This window comes from Zophobas morio, unplaced genomic scaffold (genome assembly GCF_036711695.1).
Source record: "Zophobas morio isolate AGI-343-1 ecotype UQ-CSIRO unplaced genomic scaffold, CSIRO_AGI_Zmor_V1 ptg000006l, whole genome shotgun sequence".
Classification (NCBI taxonomy): Eukaryota; Metazoa; Arthropoda; class Insecta; order Coleoptera; family Tenebrionidae; genus Zophobas; species Zophobas morio.
The window spans coordinates 13,386,316-13,409,621 of NW_026972111.1; the positions used below are offsets into that span (position 1 = coordinate 13,386,316).

Sequence of the window (23,306 nt, forward strand, 5' to 3'; positions counted from 1 at the left end):
AATCGATCAGAGACCGCAGCAACTGCTCGCTCCCGACGCCCACCGACGAGCACCGGGCAGATGAAACAAGAGATACAGGCCGGATGCCATTAGAATGGATTAGGAGTCGTCGATAGGGGCAGAAAGTAGGTTATCGGTTAGACCATTTAGGTCTGTAAATTAGTTGTTTTGTTTATATATGTAGTCAGGAAAAACTACAAATCTCACCAAATTTACTTTACTGATTCCTCTTTTTTTTTTCGAAGGACACGTTTTTTTTCTTTTTACGGTAAATCCATTTTAAATCCTTGTACAAACACTGCCGTTTTTTTCCAATGAGTAATTCACTCATGAATATTCTTGAACACTTCGCTCCATGTGAATCTATTGTGCTCCATGAAAATTCTTGTAAAACAGTAGTTTGGTACCCTGCAGTTTTCACATTTTCTTATACGCGTTTTAATTTTTCCATTTTAATAAGTCGCTTAAAGCAATTCTCTTTAGTGCGAGGTACACAACAAATCAATTACAATTATCTTATCTATTAAATAGAAAACAAAAATATTAAATGATGAGGAATAAAAAACGCTTTTTTTCCAGTTATTTTTCGAATAGTTTTATTTGCGGCGCGCAGTAGAATTTAAATTCAATTGATCGTGTATATAACCTCATTTCTATAAAACTCTTAACTATAAAAAATTTTACAAATCCATTTCAGTTGTTTTTGAGATGCAGGGCTAACTGGATTTTTTTGTAAATAGCACTAGTAGTCAAATAATTTACAAAATAGTTTAGAAATAACAATACCCCGATTTAATGATTGGAAGTAGTGAATACATTTTTATGAAAGCTTATTGAAAAATTTAAATAAAAAATTACATTATTGAAAAAAGATCAAATTAATATTTAAAAAACAATAATTTTATGAGATTACTTCCTGGCAATAGTAAATACGTTGCACAAAGTTTTCAAATGAATCTATCAGAGTATTAGGACGATTATCAGCAATCACATTTAATATTTTTTCTTGCAGTTCTTCGATGTTTTGTGGTCTATTAACATAAACTCGATTTTTTACATAACCCCACAGAAAAAAGTCAAGTGGGGTTAAATCGGGTGACCTAGCTGGCCATTAACTGCTCCCCTCTGTCCTATCCATCTTCCGGAACAAGTTTCTTTCAAGTAGTGTGTCACTAGACGGCCGAAGTGAGGTGGTGCTCCATCTTGTTGGAATCAGATAGACTCTGTGGAAAAGTTGGTGTTTTCATAGTTGGGAAATATTTGTCCAAGTCGAGGAATAATACTTTCTAATCTTATTATTAAAGAAAAACACTGTTATACGTGTTTCGGTACACAGTGCCGTTTTCAGGCAGAAAAGAAACTGACTCTTCAGTCTGAAGACGATACTGTGTAGATCCAACTAACCGTTCCCGAGATATTCAACTGATTCCATACTTTTTAACAACCCTGTATACTCCGCTCCTATATTTTTTATTGATTTCGTCTTTTCCGTTGAACAGTGTATGGATATTATTTCTGGATTTTAGAGCAATGGTGATGTTAAATTTTTGTATAACTCTTTTAATTTTCTCCGATATAGGGCCAGTCTAAGGAATTCTGCTATACATTGTCTGTTCTTTATTATATATCTTCTTTTTCTTTATCCTTTTCTTCTCTTCTTCTTGGTTTGCTTTTTTTTCGTATGTTATTTGGGTCTTCTAAGTAATTGTCGTTGTTAAGGGTTATGTGTTTGATTATTACCTAATCTTCTTTGTTCTTTTATACACTTTCTGCATTTGTGTTTTTAATCCGATTGTATAACGATCTAAAGGAAGTGATTTTTTGTATGTCTTGATGTTACAATATTTTATTAATATCTAATAATATCTATATTTGTTTTTTTTTGCTGTAGATTACCAATTTTAGTTTGTTGTCTTTTCTCCTTACTGTGACATTTTGAAAATTTTGTCAATTGTCGCTTTCAATTTCTTTTGCGAAACTGATTTTGTCGTCTAAGTTATTGATATTTTCGAATATTCTTACGATGATCGGAGTTTAAAAGCGGCGTGGATAAAACTCAAAAATTTATTTCTCAGTTATGCTAATTTACACGACTCTACGCGTTCCCCTATCTGAACTTTACTGACTGCTCCTGACGGTGGTTCCCATTTAAACAGCCACGCGGTCCTTCTCGGAAGATCTCCGTCACCGCTTCTAGGCTTGTTCTGGAGCACCCACCGCAACTTCCGCTTCCAGGCTCTTCTTTAGCAAACGGCCTCCGGCCGCCGGCACCGACGATGAGTCATCCATCATCGCCGCACATACTAGAAAGCCCATAGGCGTTGTACCGGGGCGGCGTATGGGTTTATTTCGTAACAATATCATCTACATAACGCATCAAAAATTATTATTTATTTTTGAATTTTCTGTTTTCTTGTATTCGTTTTTAAGTTTAGCCATTACGATTTCCGCCAATATTGGGGAAAGAGACGATCCCACGCTTATGCCTTTTTTTGTATAGTTTATCGTTGAAGATAAAGAAAACTTGTTCCACATATATTGTTAGAATTTTCTTTAAATCTTCTTTTTTTCTCTTGTTATTTCTGCTCTGTCGATGTTCTGCGGCTATCTCTATTATTTTGGGGATACTTGTGAATAAAATTACGACGTCAAACGATATTAGTTTCATATCTTTTCATAATCTTGTATTTTCTATTTTCTTAATGCTTTTTTTCTATTTTTTACTCCGAATTGAGGTTTGAATTTAGTTATGCTCCTCATTACGTTGTTTATCCATTTACGCAATTTATGTGCCGATGATTTAATGTTGGATACAACGGGTCTAAATTGGGAAGTTCTCTTCATGAGGTTTTATCATCCCATATAATCGAGGTACGGTTCTATTCATGTATGTCATGTTGATCCCATTAAATTTCTTTATTTTATCATTGCATAGATGTATCCTTGACCTTCTTTACGATAGAGATCATTGGGTTTTTTGTAATCACTTCAAATTGGTTGTTTTCTAGAAAATTTTCTGCTTTTTGATATATTTTATATACTCTTTAATGCATCAAAAAAATACAATCTTCTCTGATATTATCACTAAGGCAATAAAAGCTCACTGAAGGTCATCTGTCCATTCTCTTTTGATTGTCTTTGGTGGCGAACTATAAATTTCTATTATTTTCTTTGTTCCTAGTTTCATCCCTTGGGTTCGCAAGACAGTTTTGTAGACACGGTCGAGAGATGTGAACTAAATATTTTTGCGACGAGCCTTTTGAAAACCTTTTTTAATCCCCTAGCGACTGAAGTAGAAATTGGGATTGTCGCTGAAATTGGTTTCCTGGCTCAAAATAACTTCCTTGATTTACAATTCAAAAAGTTCTCTTGAATTTTTAAATGAAAAGTCAAGTTTTTTACGGATTTTCGTTGAACTTTCTACAAATAATACAATTAAAACCAGTGCTTGCGATAGACGAAGTTGTTGCATGATGTGTAAAAAAAATGTTTACTACTGAGCAATGGGTTTTTGGAAATGGACACCATTAATCAGGCTTAGATCTCGATCTTTAAATATCTTTTGTAACTGGTATTTTAGGGTTTTATTTCTTTAATTTATGTATAAATGTCGCAGAGAGAATTAAGTTTGGACCATCCATTTTTACAATTTTTGTAAGGGATTACATAACTTATTTCTGAGAAATTTTCCGAAGCCAGGAACACTGCTATAAGGATTACTGATAATTAACTTAAATTTATTTATTTATTCTCGACAGAAAGTTGCTGGCGCCATCTTAAGAAACTGACTAAACTTTGGAGAATTCATTGTCTTTAAAGATCTTAAAATGCTAGCCGCCTTAGGGGAACTCGTCGGCGTTCTATCAGGCCTAGTATTTAGGCACGGAGTTTTATTGAATAAAATGGTCTATTAACATAAAAACCCAAAAATGTTTGTTTTGTGTTCGTGGAATTGCTTACACTTATACAAGACGTGCCAAAAGAATTTCAAGAGATTCTGATAGTGATATAGTGTTCCGCAAAGTTTTTAATATTATGTTGCTATAATAGAATTAGTTTTACGTGATAGATATCAAAGTTCATATACTTACCTAAACCAAAAATTTGATGACCACCTCTAGTTGATAAAATGCATACATTTTAAAATTATTTGACATTTGTGGTCATTTCAACTAGAAATCAAGCTCGGCCCGGCTTGCTCAGGTTCGGGCTGACTTTCGATAGAGGGGAAACGCCAATTGTGGTACTTCGGGCTGTTTGGTGGAAATTCGATTGAACCAGGTTTCACCGATCCCGTGTCGGCTACAGGTTTCAGATATTCGACGTCGAACTTGGAGTTAGATTTTATACACGCTGTGATAAAGCTTTAACGAAATTTGAATAAACTCTGTTTTCCCTAAAAACATGTTTGAATATATCACTCACCGTACGGAAATTTAACAATTTTTTTTTACAGGATTAAGCTTCCAGATATGCTAGGTATGTTTACATTAATTGTTTGTATTTTTTTTAATTAAATTGTTTTTGTTTCGGTTAAAAATTTTATCCCGAACTCCTTTGGGCCCAGTTTCCGTACTACAGATTAACATAACCTCAGAATCGTGTTTCATCAATTTAAACATTTGTATGTGCCGTGGAATTTTAAGTGAGACACCTGTATATATCAGCTGTGTATTTATTGTTGCTTTTATAAGTCTCCTCTGAATTATTTTTTTCTTCTGTTTTTATTTTTATTTACCCAACACTGGCTACTCGTATAACTAAAAAAGCGATCTGAGTTGATATTTGTTCCACGATAAGACCTTAAATTTTTTACTGTTCTTTTATGTCGCTATTCAATTAGCATATGTGATCCACTCGATTTGTCCGTTCGTTCCATGAAAAATCTATGTTCCTTTATCCATATTTTTTCGTTTGAAATGGGTACTCTTACAATCATCATATTCTTTTCTGTTGTTAAATGTATTATTCTTGGACCGTTTTCCTTGCTTTCGTTCCCAGTTATTGTGTTATAGATTTCATATCTGCCTATTTTTATGTTGTTTTTTGTATCTCTTCAAAAGTTCTTTCTAGTTGTTCATAAAGTGGTTCTTTATTTATTCCTTCATTTCTTCCATTGGTGCGTGGATATTTATTATTGTTATATTTTTGTGTTTGTCTCTCATGGTATTTGTATCTTTAATTGTGTTATACTTACACTCCAAGCTTAAATTTAGGACGAGCACAACTTGTACTATGAAAAAATATATCTAACCAGCAATGACGACATTCATTGGTTGATAGCATAAATGTACGTTTGATTCGCGTAGATCGTATCTACAAAACTGATAATAAATATGTATCGACCTATAGGTCATTAAGCTGTGTATCAAAGAGAAATTATACTAACATTAAACCTATATCAGTTATTGAACTATATACGTATAGTTCTTTGTTATTTAATTTAAGTGAGTAACGTAAACATTAGAATACGCTTATCAAAAGAAACAAAAATAACATTTCCTCGAAACATCGACCTATTGGGGAAGTTGGAAATGTGCAAGAATATTGTCTAAGTTCTAAATTAAATGAATACAAAAACTTTCTCATTAGCAATAAAAAACAAGAAAAGTCCAAAGGAATTAAACCACAATATCAAGAAGATAACCAACAGAAGAGTGTTAATGGAATTTCGAGAGAACAGCAAATTATATTCTCAGTGACGTGAAAAATCCATTCTGCATATATTGTGATTTACACAACTTCCACTTAATTACTTAAAATGGAAAGTAACAACTACCAACACAGAAAGTAAAAAAAAACAAATAAATTTACTCGTAGTGTGAAAGAAAGAAAACCATATGCTAAGATTACAGTTCTGAACTGGGCATTACTAACTAATTATTATTATAGCACTCAAGGAATTTGATTTAGTAGTCCCTGTTGTATAAAGATGCAGAAAAGTTTTAATGTAATTTTAATGTATAAGATTTTAACCGTGGAAACAACACAGGAAACACGTTTCCGATTTTTTAACCCTCCATTAAGTTCTTTATGATCCTACAAATACATGTTAGCTTTGTTTCAAATAAAACTCTTCATTGGAAATTCTGAAAATATCCAATCGTTCAGATTTGCCTCTTTCCATTAAATTTAAATTATACGTCGAGGAAAATTTAATTGAATGATCGTTTATACAAAACAAGACCCCGTTGAGCAACAAATTTAAAACACGATGATTTTTTTATCATTAACAACAAATCGCTTGTTGGTTATTAAAGTAAAATCTAGCGGTTGCGTCTCCGCATATATTCAGTTTTAAATTTTTTAAAGCATTTTTACGTTTTGACGTTAAATAGGTTCTCAGACTCATGTTCCATCAAATATATATAACTGCTTTTAAAACGTTACATAAAAATCTTTTCATTGGAGCCAGGAGAACAATTTTATTACTTTTTCCGCTGTGGATGGACAAATTTAATCAAGTACACTCTCATCCAATTATATGGAATTAATTTCAGCCCCTTGATGTTTACATATAATTAAATAGGAAATCAAATTAAATTAGCTGCAAAATATTTTCTCGTTAGTTGTGAATTTACATCAGTTAATAAAGCTATGACAGGACAAACACTGGCAGGAAAGCATCTACAATTTTGTGAAAATTTGTTAATAATCCTAGCAGCGTGTTTAATTAGTGGCAACCGCATGCATTATTTGTGATCCATTTGGAAACGAATTACTAAATCACACTGAATAGTGAATAATATGTTTTACCGTAACTTATAACTTATTGATTTTAACTAAATTTTGGGCTGTTTTGAGTTGAAATTTCAATGTTCATTTAGATGGTTCTTTGTTTTTTTTTATGATGTCTTCCATTTATTTTTCTATATAAATATCTATTTGTTTTAAAAGTGTCTATTTTCAAATAGTACTTGTTTTTATAGCACGAAGGGTTTGGGTAACAGCACGCTATAATTTAGTATTTAAAAAAATGTGTATTGTACCTTGCTATATCCACACTTGTGTAGTAAAATTGCTACATTTGCATTTAGATGACTTCTCTACAATAATACCAATACAATCAGAGCAAATTACGGTGCAGTCATTCAGCTAAAACACGTCGTCAGAAACTATATTAGCTAATGAAGGTTTACTCCTAATCAATTTTTGTTATCGGAAGTGTTATTTAAAATATGTTTAAAGACATGTTTTGTTTGGCACAACAAAAGCCAATTCTCATTCATTTTCTTGGAAATTAGAGGATAGCATCTCAGGTTGAAGTTTAGAATATATCTGGATGCACTTTAATAAAATTGAATGTGATAACTTTATTTAAGATACAACTTAAAAATTGTGGGTACGTATGTATCTAAAATATAATAGAACATTCTACTCTCTTACTAGAAAGTCTAAAGAACAGTCTATGTTTTGATTTTGCAAAAAGAGACTTAATTTGTCTTAATTTGTGTACCACTGAATTATCCAAAAATTCTATTATAACGGTTGTTCGTTTAAAAAATTCATCAAAGTTCCTATGTCTGCGCTGAAATTCAAATTTATGTTCCATGAGAGCTGTCATCGATCATCTAATCTGATCTCACTTTTTCCACTGTAGCTCTTCGACAAATTCATGTGGGTTTTCACGACTCAAAATATTCATATTTTGTAAAATGAAACCATGCTCCATCACTAAAAAGGGGGAAGTCAAGTGGTAAGAGTTCTTGCACTGCTGTGACACGGTAAGGTAGACTTCCACTTTGCGTAAAAACCTGTGGGTAGTTCCAACAGAAAGATTAATTTGCAGATGTATTTGACGAATTGGTGTTTTTGGTGTTTCTTCCATTATTTCTTGAGCATAAGCAATAACTTCAGGTGTTTTGTTTTTTGGGCACCCCCCTGCCTACTTTTCGCAGAAGGCTACCAGTTTCTGTGAAGAGTTTTATCGTTCGGTCCAAGTTGGATGTAGTCCATAGAAATATTTCGCAATTCAACTTGAAGTTCCTCTATGCAGGCTTGCCATGAATAAGTCCATTCAACATCAACTTTAACCCCATTCCTATAAAAAAGTTGGAACCAGAAACATTTAGTGTTCTAAACTGTAAGCCATGGTACCAAAAATAAAACATTCGCTCGTTGCTTAATTGTGAAAGCAACTGATTTTTTTAAATTCGAAAAAAAAGAGTAAAAGTAAACTGAACAACTAGACACAAACGGAAAATGTATAGCATGCCTCATAATCTTCGAACTTCTGGATGTCTGCCCTAGTCTCAACAATAAAAATATTCCCATAAATCATTTGTGCTTGTTCAGATATTAAAGGCTAACAGGTTCAGCTTCAGATTTGTCGAACTGTTCCTTACCGGATGCCTTTTAACCCAATAAACCACTCGAAACAGAATTGTATTATTGTTATTTATTGTAAAATAGAAGAATTTAATAGAATACACTGAGTACACAACGCCCGTAATCACCAATCTTCGCTGCCATAGACACTCAAATGAATTGCATCGTCTCAAGGTTAATAATAAGCTCAGGGCCCGCTACAAATAAATAAGCATTCGATCTTCTGTAGTCTTCATTCAATCTACTTTGTCCATTACTTGATCTGTTATAGTTTTCTTTCGATGTTCCATATTGTTCTCCATTCGATCTCCTATAGTTTTCATTCGATTTTCCATTTTGTTTCCATTTGATCTTACATTATTTTCCAGTGAGACTATGTTTTGTCCGACAATATTTTGCATTTCTTTCAAATTCATTTTAACGTCCTTCATATGAAATTTAATTTCTGTTATTTCATTTTTGTTTATTTGTAATTTTTCAGTGATGCTGATTTGCTTATCTTTTTTTTGCATCCATATTTTCCATTCTTGTGTCAATTTTTTCCATTTTTGCGTCCATCTTTTGGACAACTGTCTGGAACATAGCCATTATGCGCGTTATTTGTTCATCCATCGCTGCAGTTTGAGCTCTCATCTCGATAGGCATAAATTCTTCCGAATTATTGTCCAATCGTCCCGGAAATCGTCGTAAAACCAATTATTATTAATCTCAAATCTCATTTACGACACCAGTGTTACGATTTACGGTATTAAAATCGTCCGTGCAACCAGCGAATGCACTTAGATTCTGGATTCGATTAAAAAGTGCCCGCTTCCGGCGGTGAGCCCTATTTAAATAGCCATGCGCTACTCCGAGGACCGCTGAAGCTGCTTCGAGCGTTCCGGAATCCTCGCTGCTGCTCTTTAATGAATCATCGGTCATCGCGTCAATGTACCTACTATAAAACACATTGGCGTCGTACCCAGGCGGACAATGGGTTACTTCGTAACAGTACATGCAAAGAAATTGTGATGTTGGTGGATTTTGTTTTTTATTTTTTGATTTCCGTTCCGAGAGAATAATTTTATAATATTTTTAATATATTCTTACACTTTTGTATCGTGGCTAGCCGCAACATTTGCACGTATGTGTTGAAATCACGTGAAATTGTGAATTTTGCCAACTAGTGTCAGACAAATGGGGATTTTGTCCCCTCAGGGAAAATTTGCCTTAACACTCCCTATTGAAATTTCCGTCTCCGTTGACTGCAAGTGAACTCTGTATTTCCTTCCGAAATAAACTTATTAATCATATAAATCCCCTCACTTCGTCTAGCATGACATCGATTGCCGCGATACTCACAGATTTCCAAGAATATTAATAAAGTAAGAATAATAAGATCAAAGAACCTGGTGTTTCATTTGCAGATATAATAAGGCAGTGCTACAATGGCGCCTAGAATGTGTCTGCAAAGGTTGGTGATGTTCAAACATAAAAAACGTAATTTCAAAGGAGCTTATGTTTACGACGTAAATCATAGACATCATCTTGTTATTTATTATTAAGGCAGCAGACAGCGAGAAACTAGTTTAGGAGTTTTTTGGAAAATGTAGCTACAAGCTTATATTGCTTTTTTAGATAATGAAAATAAACAAAGTAGCAGACAAAAACTTACTGGATTTTTAGTTCAAATCCACAATATTAAAAGGTTTCAAAATCACAAAAAAATGTACCACTTTCTTTAATCCATGAAAACAATTTGTTGATTCCGATTAGACAGTTTTTATACCAACAGGAGGTTTCCCCATTCGAATTCTCAATCAGGCAGTTGCAATTTCGGGTGCTTTATCTCCTTGGTTCGTTTTTAAAAAAATGGAATTATACCAAGCAAGTTATTTTGATGCTATAATATATACTTTTTTATAAGTCTTCAGAGGCAGTTTTATCTCAAAGCTTCATCTTGCTAATAGTTTTTCAGAATCATTGCTAATTCAGGAATTGTAGCACATTTCATAATTTTTTACTCTACAAAATTCCGAAAACTGCCGCCACTGACTTTGCTTATTCACCACGATATTCTTGGGTACACTATTTTCAATAATATTACCAGAGTCCCTTTTAAGTATTTATCGTCCCCCAATGTTTAGAACTCATACTTCTGTTCGAATTTCAAATCGAAAAACCTTGACAGTTCAAATTAAATCTAACATATCTCGATTTGTTTTGTTACAAACCCCATACTACCGCTCTAATAAAGCGTATCTAAGGAATTTAGCATCTTCAGGAAAATGTTCAAAACTAGCAGTATCTAAATCTAAACTTGTCCAGATGCTCCAGGGCTCCACCGGTGCAGTTGGATGAACACGTGGCAGTAAAACGGTTAGCGGTGAAAGTAATTTTTAACAATATAATTATGGCAGTCACCTTGCCTGGCATTAATGTAAGTACCCAAGGCACATTCAATGTTACGATTAATGGGTGTAAAAATGAAAGTTGATTAAAATATCTAAAAATGCTTCAAAGTAACATGTTCGAAGAAATTATAAACAATGGGTAGCATATGAATACAGCGTTAATCACGCTTCAATCAACTGTAAAGACATTCGTATGTAGCACGGCAACATGTGAAATAAATTTGTTTGTTCCAACTCATACTGATATCCCACGAAGTCGATCGAAGAGCAAATTTAGTTTGCATGATCTCTGAGAAACGATAACTCAAAATATAAACCAACACACATTTCTTCAATACCTCAATAGACGAACGACCTGGAACTTTCATAAATAAAAATTTAGTATCCATAACACTTTTGCCAGGCTGACATGTCTAAATGTTCTAGTAAAATCTGCAATGTTGTGATATTCCTAATATCAATTAAGAAGTTTTATGAGCCTCTGGACACGTGTTACCTACGTGATTTATATTGTTCTTGCAAGAAACGATTCAATTGTAGTTGTGGTCATAAAGTAGTTTACTACTTTTCTGAGTATCATTCCCTAGGACGTTACACATTTGTTTCCGCATTCCATTATGTATTTTATATGCAGCTTGACTCGCCAAACACCGTGCGATCAAAAAAACGTAGTAAAGATCTATCTGTCTGCATGTATGTACTTCAAATTCCCACGTTGCACACAACAGGTAGCAGGCAACCTTTGCAATCGCCGCTAAAACTGCAACAAGAACAAGTCCACTCGATAGACCACCCCCTATCGATATTCTCTGCAACTTTGCTGCCGGCACGAAACTTTTCACAGTATCTCCACCGTATAGATAATAAGAGCCGACGCCGTCCCTGGATAATAAGAGTCTCTCGGAAACTCCTCAACAAGTCGCAGAATGGCTCCATAAATAAGACGGCGTTATACCTGTCATACTGGTGGCGGTTGCAGCAGAGGCGTCTTTTTTCCCGAGCGTCGCGGCGCCGTTGCGTAACGAGCCGGATGTCAGGTGATACATCAGCCCAGTCCCCAAGAGGAGAGTGCGTCACGTACACATCAAAAGTTTACCGCTGGCAGATATGTGATATGATACCGCCGGTAGGCGGCGGACGTGGCGGCGGATTGGGAGCGGGGATCATGGGAATTGTTTGATGCCGCGTGTAATTGAAAAGTATCGATGATCCGCATCGGAGACACGGGAAACTTTAAATAAAATTATTTTTCAGGAGGACGGTTTTACGGTTTGGAAAAACGGTGTCACGCTTTGCACTTCTTGGAGGGCGCCTATCGATCAATCCGATTTTGGGAGACAGCAAAATGTGCTATTTGGAAGCCGATTTTAGAAAAGGTCAAACCGTTCGGCGTACGATAATAGAACTGTAATCGATAAAACGTAACATCTTAGCAGCACGTAGGTGGATGCTATAGCTGGAAGTTTATTTTTACCTATGCTGCTTTAATGTGGCTTGCGGGGACAGTTTCCTTGGTTTTGTTTTGTGGAGCTTATAGTTCTCCCTGCGACAATACATGAAAATATACTCAGGTTAATTTGAAAATGATACCGGAAAAATTACAGAAGACGTTTTTAGTTAGGGCTGGACATGACCAATTTGGCAAAAATCCATTTCTACCACACCTCTTTATTGCTTCCTCTGCGTAAGCCAAGGAAGTATAGTAATCGAGTCCATCGGGCGATTTGCACTTTCATGTTTTCTCGACGTTTTATTACCTCTGGGGTACAAAAAAAAACTATCTCCCGTCAGTGATGGGAACCATTAGTTTTAAAAAGTAATTCATTATAGCTACTCATTTCTTCTAAAGTAATTGAATTGCAGTAATGAATTACTTGTAATTGAATTACTCCCGACCACTGGTAATGAGTTCATTATATTGTAGTGGCTGAAGTGATTATCATCAAATATAGCTAGGACCATCCCGATTAAACCAGCTTTCAATCGATTCATCCACAGTTTATAGCGTGTATACTTACCTTGAGTTTACATAATTCAATTACAATTTTCCCAGCATAGCGCGTCGTATAATTATGTTGATTTAAGATAAATTTGTAGTCAATAATATTTTTTTGGTATACAGCGTGTCTATAAATGTTTCTAGGTCAAGTAGGTCATGAAAACGTTGTCGAACGTGGCGTGATCAAAATCTGATTTACTGGTTGTCTGTCTCGCAGACACCATTTATTACAATTACATAATTTAATATATTTTTAAAATACTTCCTTTTCTGACGCTCAGGAAGTAAAAAACTTCACCTATTTGAAATGTGGGAACTCAAACATCCCGCCTTAAATTGACATGTAAAGAAAAATTTTAAAAACCCTCGAAAATAAAAAAAAATCTTTGGACTGTGATCAATGGACCTCTACGTTGTTTTTTTATTATTACGATGACCGAATGCGTTCTAATGCCAAGTGGTGAACCCCAAGGTCGGAAAAGCGCCCCTAAATATAACACGAAATATGGAGGATACAAAAATTCTTTATTTCTCCATATTGGCCAGGTAAAAACAATTACGAAATAAGTCAATATAATAATAAGACAAGGATTTATTCCCCAATTGCAAAATCATCCCCCGCCTTTGATGATGAATTTTAATATCGCGAACCAACATAAATATTTGAATATTAAAAAAAGAAAAGAAAAAAACTTCAACAATTTACAACTCTTTCTCCGGACGAGGGAGCGCCGGGGTTGCTCTCAAGCCGGAGAGACGGATCTCAGGCGGTGAGCGCCCGCGAAAATACAAGAATAAAATAAAACGGCAATGAATATTTTAAATAATAATCGAGTTTATTCTCTGTCAAACCTAACTTAAATAAATACGAAACGGTTTTAAAAACAAAAATAAACGAAAATAATTAAATGCCTGGTACGGTTGTTCCTCCTGGGCGGCGACTTCCTTCAGGACGGGCTCCTCGAGGACTTGGGGACGGCGACCTTGAAGCTGAAAATCGCGCGAAAACGGTACGGCGACCCGGCAGGGGAGCGCGGTGGCGGTAACGACGCGTGCACGAGGGTTTTGACTTCTGATGGTGACGACAGAAAAAACCCGATGACGGTGACACGGTTTCTCGCTCGGGGTGGCGGTTCAAAAATCGGTACTTAAACGGGCAGACGACCCAAAATGCTACTTACGGTGGTCGGAGGGTCAAACTGCACTTCGAAACTTTTCAAAAAATCTTTTCTACACACAGCCACAGCACTCTTCACCTTTCAAGGCTTCCGGTCGGAATCCTGTTCCGCCGCGACGGCTGGGCGATCGTGGATTTACCCCCGGCTCTCGCGGTACGCGTCACGGTTTCCGGCCCGCGAAAATTTGCTTCGTTACAAAATCAAGAGTAAGATCTGGTGAATGAGCTGGCTCTGTTGAAAATTGTCACCAGTTAGTTCATCATCATCCAGTTTCTGTATACAAATTTTGACTTTGACTTATTAATTAAGAAAATAGGGAAGCATACCTACTCTTTAAAAAAACCTGGCCCTAAAATAATAAATTATTTCCAAATAAGGATAAGACTCACACAATGGTATTTACGCTACGAAACTTACAAATATGAGTAGGAAAATTCGAATCAGTCAAAATGCTTGAACATAGATATAGTCGTCCGCAAATGGATAAAACCACTTGTTAAAACGTCAGGTTGGTATTATTGCCATGGTAATTTTAAGCCCCACGGATTGGCAGCGCTTTGACGTTTGTAACCGACAATAACATCAAACGACTCGTAAACGACGCAAACAACTTCGAACTAGCGCAGCGTGCTTCAAATTCAAAAAGAGAGCGTTTCAATTTGAAAATAATTATTATGAAGCCAAGAACGCGAACTTTGTTCAAAAAACAAATAAAAGCTGCGATTGTAAAATGTTACGAAGAGTTTCAACGGGCATATCCTTCGTCTTCCCAGCATGAACACGTGTTACGACTAGCGAATATTTTTTCAGTACGAAATCTTGGTAGTAACTATAACATTTCCAACGTTACTTGTCCACCACACAGTTCACGTTGTCCATTTTTCACACCAACCAGTGACTCAGTAACATCCTTTTATCCTATCATTAACCAGCTCATTTTCCTGCAGTGTTCAAGAAGTCAAATAAGAACGCTTTTACTCCAACACAAATCCGGACAACTTCCCGAAGATCCTAGACCTTCCCCACGAAAGAAGTCAAAATGGTTTACGGATTTTGAATTCAAAGAAGACCTAAACTTTCACATATTTGAAAAAAATCGTCAGAATGAGTTTTTTACAATTCAGGATTTATTTAATTTTGCCACATAAAATCTTAATTACAACGCATGTATCCGGACTCTACGAAGGGTTATTAAATCCATGGGTTACAATTTTAAAAAAGTTGAAAACAGGAAAATTATAATTGAGTCGCCCCGCTTACAGGGATTAAAAATTAAATTTTTAAGGCATTACATACAGTTAATGGAAGATGTGACATTTGTTTATTTAGACGAGACGTGGGTGTACCAGCATGGTGAACCAGTAAGAAGATGGGTGCATAAGAGTGATCGGAGAGGCATGCCTGCGAAAATAGTAATGAATGAAGGTAGAAGATTTACCATACTTCATGCAGAGGGTAAATTTGGTTTTTTGGAAAACTGCTTGCTATTTTTAGATAGCAATAATGATAGCAGGGACTATCATAAGACTATGAACGGGCAGTTGTTCAGGCAATCGGTGGAAACACAGTTAATTCCATCTGTTAATTTTATTAACGGTAAGGTAGTTATCATCATGGACAATGCACCTTATCATTCGGTGTTAGCAGAACAATTGCCTCGTTTGTCTTGGATTAAATCAAAATTACAATTTTGGCTTGCACAAAAAAAAATCCTTTTGACGATAATTTGACAAAAAAACAGCTTTGGGATATTATCAAAGCTCTTTTACCATCAACTCGTAAATATGAGATTGATGAATTGTTGTCAAAGAGTAATATTGAAGTTTTACGTTTACCTCCATATCACTGCCACTATAATGCTATAGAAATGGTATGGGGATTCTGTAAACCATACTATAACAAACACATCTTGAAGCAGTCTTCCAAAAAATCGGAAATCAAGCACTTGTGGATTGAAGCTATGTCTAAATATACACCAGAGATGTGGACATCAAGTGTAATCCACTGTGAAAATATTATCAAGGATAATTGGCAAAGAATGATGGGTAATACCAGTGTAAAAGATATTCCTCCTGTAATAATATCGCTTGGAGAATCTGATAGTGAATCTGATTTAAGTTCAGATGAATCAGACAGTATAAGTGATATTATGCAGGACGATGTATTAGCCAACAGAACATTAAATGTAAGTATGGATCCTGAAACCAGTATGAATGAAACACAAGGCAATATTGGAGAAGGCCAGCAGCTTTGTGTAGATGATGTTGAGATGTGTGAATGGATGAATGCAGAGATTGATATAGAAACAATTATTGTAGAGGTAATAGATGATTAATTTACCTTGCTAAGTAAATAAATGTCACACCTTTTAACAATTATTGTATTAATGAGTTAGTTAGTTGTGCCTGTTTTATTGCATTGTTAAAGTTTTTGACAATACACTGATTTGTAACAGTTGAGACTACTGTTTACGTTCCTATAAATTATGTTCATTAAGAATTGTCTTTCTATCACATTTAGAACATTTCATTTTATTTAATTCCCTCCTGTGATTCAACCTTAGTGAATTGATCTGCTTCTTTACATCACTTCCTTTTGCTTCACGCTTTATCTCTTTAAATACTTCATGTAGTTTCTTATAAATTATAACCTACAATTTTCTCATATTTATTTGTATACAGTGGGCTCAAAATACTCAACAGTTCTGGTAACATTTCATTAAAATGTGTAAATCTTCAAATGACGCATTATTAGTACAAGCACCAGAGTTCTGTGATTCAGAAGAACCAAGCCATAAGTCAGTATCGTCCATGGCAGCACAAATAAGACTGATGGAAATATTAATAGAAACTGCCAGTCATGTGGTCATTCTTCGTGCACCATCCTTGTACATAGATAGGCAAAAATATAAATAAAAGTTCCAATTTTCACTATACCTTTGAGTCGTACTTGCCCATTTTATTGATGTCCACCTTTTGTTAACGAGATGGTAAACTGTTTGTTAACTGCTTATATCATCAATTGTGGCAGTGCAGATTTATACTGCACTTTCGATTCCACAGTTTGATAATGTCGGTGTATGTGCACTGAAAATGCGTACCCTAAGCTCTAACCCACATAAAAGAGCCCCTTAATTAATAAGCCGTCGCCTTGTAAGCACAGAACCTTGTAAGACGGCGATCAAACAAATGTCAAAAAAAAGTAACTAATGTCATTAATCGTCGGCCATTTTCTCTCTAAAAAGGTACGGAAAGCCGTTTACACCAGCGAAATTTTGAAAACTTCACTAGGGAGTGGTTAAATCGAAATGCCGACGACTGTATGTATGTATGTGATAACTTGAATAAAATAACTTTCTTGCTACGAAAGCTCGGATCTCAAGTTGGTGATAGGTTTGTTCAAATAGCGTCCCATTGGCAAATTTATTTATGTATATATATAATAAAATAAAAACAAAAGGAGGGGTTCTAGAATTGATCCCAGCGGGACGACCAGCAGCAACTTTTTTTTGAGATGAATATTCGTTTTATAAAATGTGGACTGCGTATGATTAGTAGGATAGTTTTTAACTAACATTAATTAAGTTCCCTTGATGCCATATAAAAATAATTTATCGAAACGTGCTTCTAGTCGACGCAGTCAAAAGTTTTTCACAGATCGCAGAATGTACAGCCCACATGAATTCTCTATTCAAATACACTTACAACACTAGCAATGAGTTTGCTAATAGTCTATGAAGTAGATTTAGACTTTAAAAATCGATACTTTGAATCTGTTATAATTTGGGATACATAAATATAATTAGTGAAATGTTTGTGCAATAATTTAAAAAATTGGTCTAAAGAGTTTAGACAGTACTTCCCTCGCTGTCGGAAACTTGACGACTGCATGCCTATTGTGTTTTTTTTCTCATTACATTTTTGTAGTGGGAATTTAAAAAAAAATTGCGATGACGTCATCAACATTTTTGCAAGGACACGTATATCAGTTGGGATAGATGTAGTGTAATACTAAGAATAAAATTATTATATTCTCACATTTTCGGGAAAATGAATTGGGTCGTTTTGAATATTGATTTGTAATAATCAATAAAATAACGAAACAATTTACTCACGTAATACGTATCAGAGGCAACTGAAAATCGTGTATGTATAAACATTCTTAATTTAAGATGACAGGCGTAACAGCATACGTGAGAGTCAAACAGAGAAACTGTAAACAAAACGACCATCGGTTTTATTGCTTCGACTTCCGCTTATTATATAAAACATTGGGTTTTATTTTAATTCTTGACGGTGAAATTCACAATTGGTTGATTATAAACATGTCTATTTCACATTCGCGGAACCAAGTGAACGCATAAAACAAATGCAGGTCTGTAATGTTAAAGTCGATGTAAATAAGCGTGCTACCCTTATGTTTCAACCGAGTTTTCCCTTTAACAAATTTTGTGTCTACCAAATTGGGTTGGTTGGGGTGTAATACTAATAAGTGTTGCCTTTAATTTAATCAATAAAATAAATTGACTTCATTAATTTTTTTGAACCACCTCTTAAGAAAATCTAAAAAATATGAATGCAATGATAAATCACAAGTACAAACTCATCATATTTTTTGCATTTTACATAGGATTTATTCAGCAAAATTTAAGGGTGACGTCATCAATTTTTTTAGGAGGGATGAACAAATACATTTTGAACAAAAGTTTACCATGCTTATAATAACTTTAAAATATTCCCAAGATTTCAAAGCATTCGGTTTTGTAATTCCTGATTAAATCGATAAAATAAATTCACGCCTTCATTAATTTTTTTGAGTCACCCTGCATATGCAAATCCAAAAATATGAATGGAATGATAAATCACAAGTACAGACTCATCATATTTTGTACATTTTAGATACGATTTATTCGGCAAACTTTTGAGCTGACGTCATCAGTTTTTTGTAGAAGATAACCAAATATATTTTGACTAAAAATTTATTATGCTCTTTATAACCTTAAAACATCTGCAAGATTTCAAAGCATTCGGTTTTGTAGTTCCTGATTAAATCAATAAAATAAATTTACGCATTCATTAATTTTTTTGAGTCACCCTGTATATGCAAATCGAAAAAATTTGAATGGAATGATAAATCACAAGAAGAGACTCACCATATTTTGTACATTTTAGATAGGATTTATTCAGCAAAATTTTTTGGTGACGTCATAAATTTTTTAGGGGGGACGACCAAATACGTTTTGATCAAAAATTTACCATGCTTATGATAATTTTAAAATATCTTCAAGATTTCGAAGCATTTGGTTTTGTAGTTCCTGAGTAAATCAGTAAAATAAATTTACGCTTTCATTTATTTTCTTGAATCACCCTGTATATGCAAATCCAAAAAATATGAATGGAGTAATAGATCACAAGTACAGACTGATCATATTTTGTACATTTTAGATATGAATTATTCGGCAAATTTTCGAGCTGACGTCATCAAGTTTTTGGAGGGGATAAGCAAATATATTTTGACTAAACATTTATTATGCTCTTTATAACCTTAAAACATCTGCAAGATGTCAGAGCATTCCGTTTTGTAGTTCCTGATTAAATCAATAAAATATATTTACGCATTCATTAATTTTTTTGAGTCACTCTGTATATGCAAATCCAAAAAATATGAATGTAGTGATAAATGACAAGTACAGGCTCATCATATTTTGTACATTTTAGATATGATTTATTCGGCAAACTTTCGAGCTGACGTCATCAAGTTTTTGGAGGGTATAAGCAAATATATTTTGACTAAACATTATTATGCTCTTTATGACCTTAAAACATCTGTAAGATTTCAGAGCATTCGGTTTTGTAGTTCCTGATTAAATCAATAAAATATATTTACGCATTCATTAATTTTTTTGAGTCACCCTGTATATGCAAATCCAAAAAATATGAATGGAGTGATAGATCACAAGTACAGACTCATCATATTTTGTACATTTTAGATATGATTTATTCCACAAACTTTTGAGCTGACGTCATCAAGTTTTTGGAGGGGATAAGCAAATATTTTTTGACTAAAAATTTATGATGCTCTTTATAGCCTTAAAACATCTGCAACATTTCAAAGCATTCTGGTTAGCAGATTAAAAATTAAATTTCAAAATGTTGTTTTATAATTTTGATTTTTTTTCCAAAAATCTGGACGTTTCGGGTGAAAAGTCGATTCAGAGTTGTAAACTACATGTGTAGGACTATGTTATTTTATACAATTGAAAACCCATTTACTATGTACAATTTTGAAGTGACGTCATCGCATTAGTGGTGGGAATGATTAGACAAATTTTGGTTAGCGTTTTACCATCTACATGATATTCTTAATATAAGTACAAAATTTCACAACAATTGGTCGAGTACTTTCGGAGATTATTTGTCTAATAAAAATCCGGGACAACAGACGGACAGACGGACGGACAGACGGACGGACAGACGGACGGGCAGACGGACAGACAGACGGAAATGGGAGACCTATTTCTTCGTCTTCTAGGGGTCATGAAAGATCGAGAAAACGTAAAAGTAGAGAGTCGGCCGACGGACTCGATTACAATACTGCCTTTGCTTACGCTCGGGAAGTAAAAAGAAATCCTGTTGTCGGAACAATGGAGATTGGACGATAGAAATTTGTGCATATTGTGGATGTTAGCCTTTTTAAATATTGATAGTTTTAAGCAGTTTGTAAAAATTGCAACTTCAAGTGCACAGTTTAATAACTTTTTTAAAGATATTATTAGAATGTCACGTAAATTCTCGCTCGTATATAAGTATATTTATATAATATACTTATTCATATATAAGAAAGGCATGTGAAACATGGAGCCAGAGATTAATTTTAATTCAGAGTTTAGGAAAACTATTATCTTTTTAAGGTCGTAACTTAAATCATAAAATATTGGCAAAAGGGATAGTTTGAAGCAATAAAACTCCCTCTGGTAATACTGTCATAAATAATTAATAGTTTCCACAAAAACCATTTTAAACCCATAACTAAGACTGTTCATAAATTTAGGTGAAGCTTATTGCAGTCACAAGGATACACCTACCGACCGATAACCAGGTACAACTTTGCAAAGTACAATGTCGCAAACTTTAGTAAAACGAAACACCGCTGTAATAAAAACGTTAACGAACGAATGCATTCCCATCAGAAGATAGCACTTTGAAAGTAAATTACGCTGATGCGCTTTCTGATTTTCCAACACGTTCTGGAGGAGAATAACGGCATTGTTACGAAAAATTGGAACGATTTAATGTCGGACCAAATGCGCTTTCGTCGGGACATCGAGTTCTTTCTCGCTATCGCACACAGCGGCCTATTTGTTTTATTACGCTCCTGTCATTCGTAATCTCGATTGGACTTGTTTTCGATACCGATACGGCGACTATTTACTGCCGCCGTTCTTTATGTTGTTGCGTTATTATTATTGGCTTCTATTTGAAACATTGCTTGTTATTTCCGGCGACGGTATGGTTCAAACGAAATTGACACCGTGGGGGGAAAAAATTAATTGGAGTTGTGAAGATGGGAAAGCAGCAATTTTTGGCTCATATTGCAAAGGATCGGTGTCGAGTTCTCGTGAATAAATAATCAGTTTAACTTAATGACATATAGTAGTCAGGACCACCTCTTGTATTATCAGATGCGACAAACTTGAACTGAAGGTATAGGCGCTCAGCTACAAAAAATTTCACTTTTTTGGAAATGGGACAATTTTTTTCTGGTCTAAAATAATTACCAATTTTTCTCAACTATGTATCCGTTATCGCAAACAAAAAATGCCGTTTTATAGATGTCAATTGTAGTGGTATAACAATGAAACGGTGTAAGTTCAAGAAATAGAGACATGATGAATTTATTTAAGACTGACATAGTCGGACTTACAGGCGGACTTAAGTTCATTATCAAGTTTCCCCCACTTCACTGTTTGCAAGGGAGTTAAAAAATACTGCAAACTGAAGAACGAATTTTGGAACGCGTCGAAGACGAGCGCGACATCAGCACTCGCCGACTTGCAGCTAAAGTTGGAGTTTCGCAGTTTGTGTTGCATTGTACATTAAAAGAACATGACCTAGATCCATACTACGTTTAAAAAGTGCAAGCTTTGGAGCCTGCTGATTTTCTACGTGGTGTAATTTACTGCGAATGGTTATTACAGCAATATCGTAAACGCTCGAACTTTTTAAATTGCATTCTGTTTACGTATGAAGCAGGATTCACTCGCAAGACTGCTTTCAACAACCATAACACTCACATTTGGTGTGATAAGAATCACACGTTCGTCAAGAAGATTTCAACGACGGTTTTCCAAATAGACTAAACGCGGTACCTCGAGGTTAAACAATGTGTTAGCAGAGCAGTTAGATGTGGAAGTGCCTTTAGGTGAACGATAATATAATAAATAACCATTTTCCTAACCAATGGGTCGGTAGAAATGACCCAGTAACTTGACCTTCCCGTTTACCCGATATCAGTGTGATTTTTGTGTGTGGGATTGGATGATGAGTTAGTTTATGGAAATGAACAAGGTCCAGAAATCATTGAAAAGTTTCAACAACGAGTGGAAGCCACTGCTGCCAAGCCGCTACCGTTGTGGAACTTCCGGATTTTTTTACGTTTCCTTGCACACATGTTGCGACGAGCTGAAGCCTATATTTATGTTCAAGGACAACATTTTCAACATTTATTGTCAAAAGGTAGTAGCATTCTAAGTTGCTCTTATTTTTGTTGTAATAAACAATGTGGAATCGTTGTGGCAAGAACCAAACATCCGTGAGAATAAAAAGTCGATCACCATGAAATATTAGCAAAAATGGGTCCTTCTCAGGACCACTATTTGTTTCTACAGCTAATAATGTTTCTTAACGAGCGGTAAACGAAAGTATGTTATTGACACCGAAAATGTGTATGAGAAATTGAAAATATCAACGAATGAAACCAAGTTGAGAAAATATAAACAAATAATTTACATAGATACAGATCTTACGAAAAAACAGAGTGGGATACAAGTATTTATAATAAAGAAAGCAAAAGATGTTAGGTTGATAGGGAAAGCTGCCAAAATAGGGTAGAAGAAACTAATAATCGATGGGGTGGAATACAGATGGGGCAATAGTAAACACGGCTTTTTGAGAAAGAAGGTCATTAAAACTAGCATTTGACATAGAACATATGACAAGAAAGAGGATGAATAAAGTTAAAAATAAAAAATGGGAGGTGAGGAAAATAACTGCAAGTGTTTCGTCGCTCAGAATCATCAAAAAATGTTGAAATATAGTTCAGATTTAATAAAAATTGACAAAAATACTGTTTTTAGCTAAAATTTGATGGTTTCGTTTCTCTTTCCGAGCCCGTAGGGTTTCTGATTGG

General features: G+C 34.7%; 1 protein-coding gene and 1 long non-coding RNA gene across 2 annotated transcripts in view; one reads left to right on the top strand and one right to left on the bottom strand.

Moving 5' to 3' along the window:
- Positions 1-23,306, top strand: part of LOC135123655 (uncharacterized) — a 482,510-nt gene that overhangs the window by 221,450 nt on the left and 237,754 nt on the right. The window lies entirely within an intron of this gene.
- On the bottom strand, positions 15,975-17,174 carry LOC135123125 (uncharacterized). The gene is made up of 3 exons (XR_010279548.1): positions 16,835-17,174; positions 16,599-16,782; positions 15,975-16,548 (listed from the first exon to the last, which is right to left on the bottom strand). It is a non-coding gene; the product is annotated as an uncharacterized LOC135123125 (long non-coding RNA).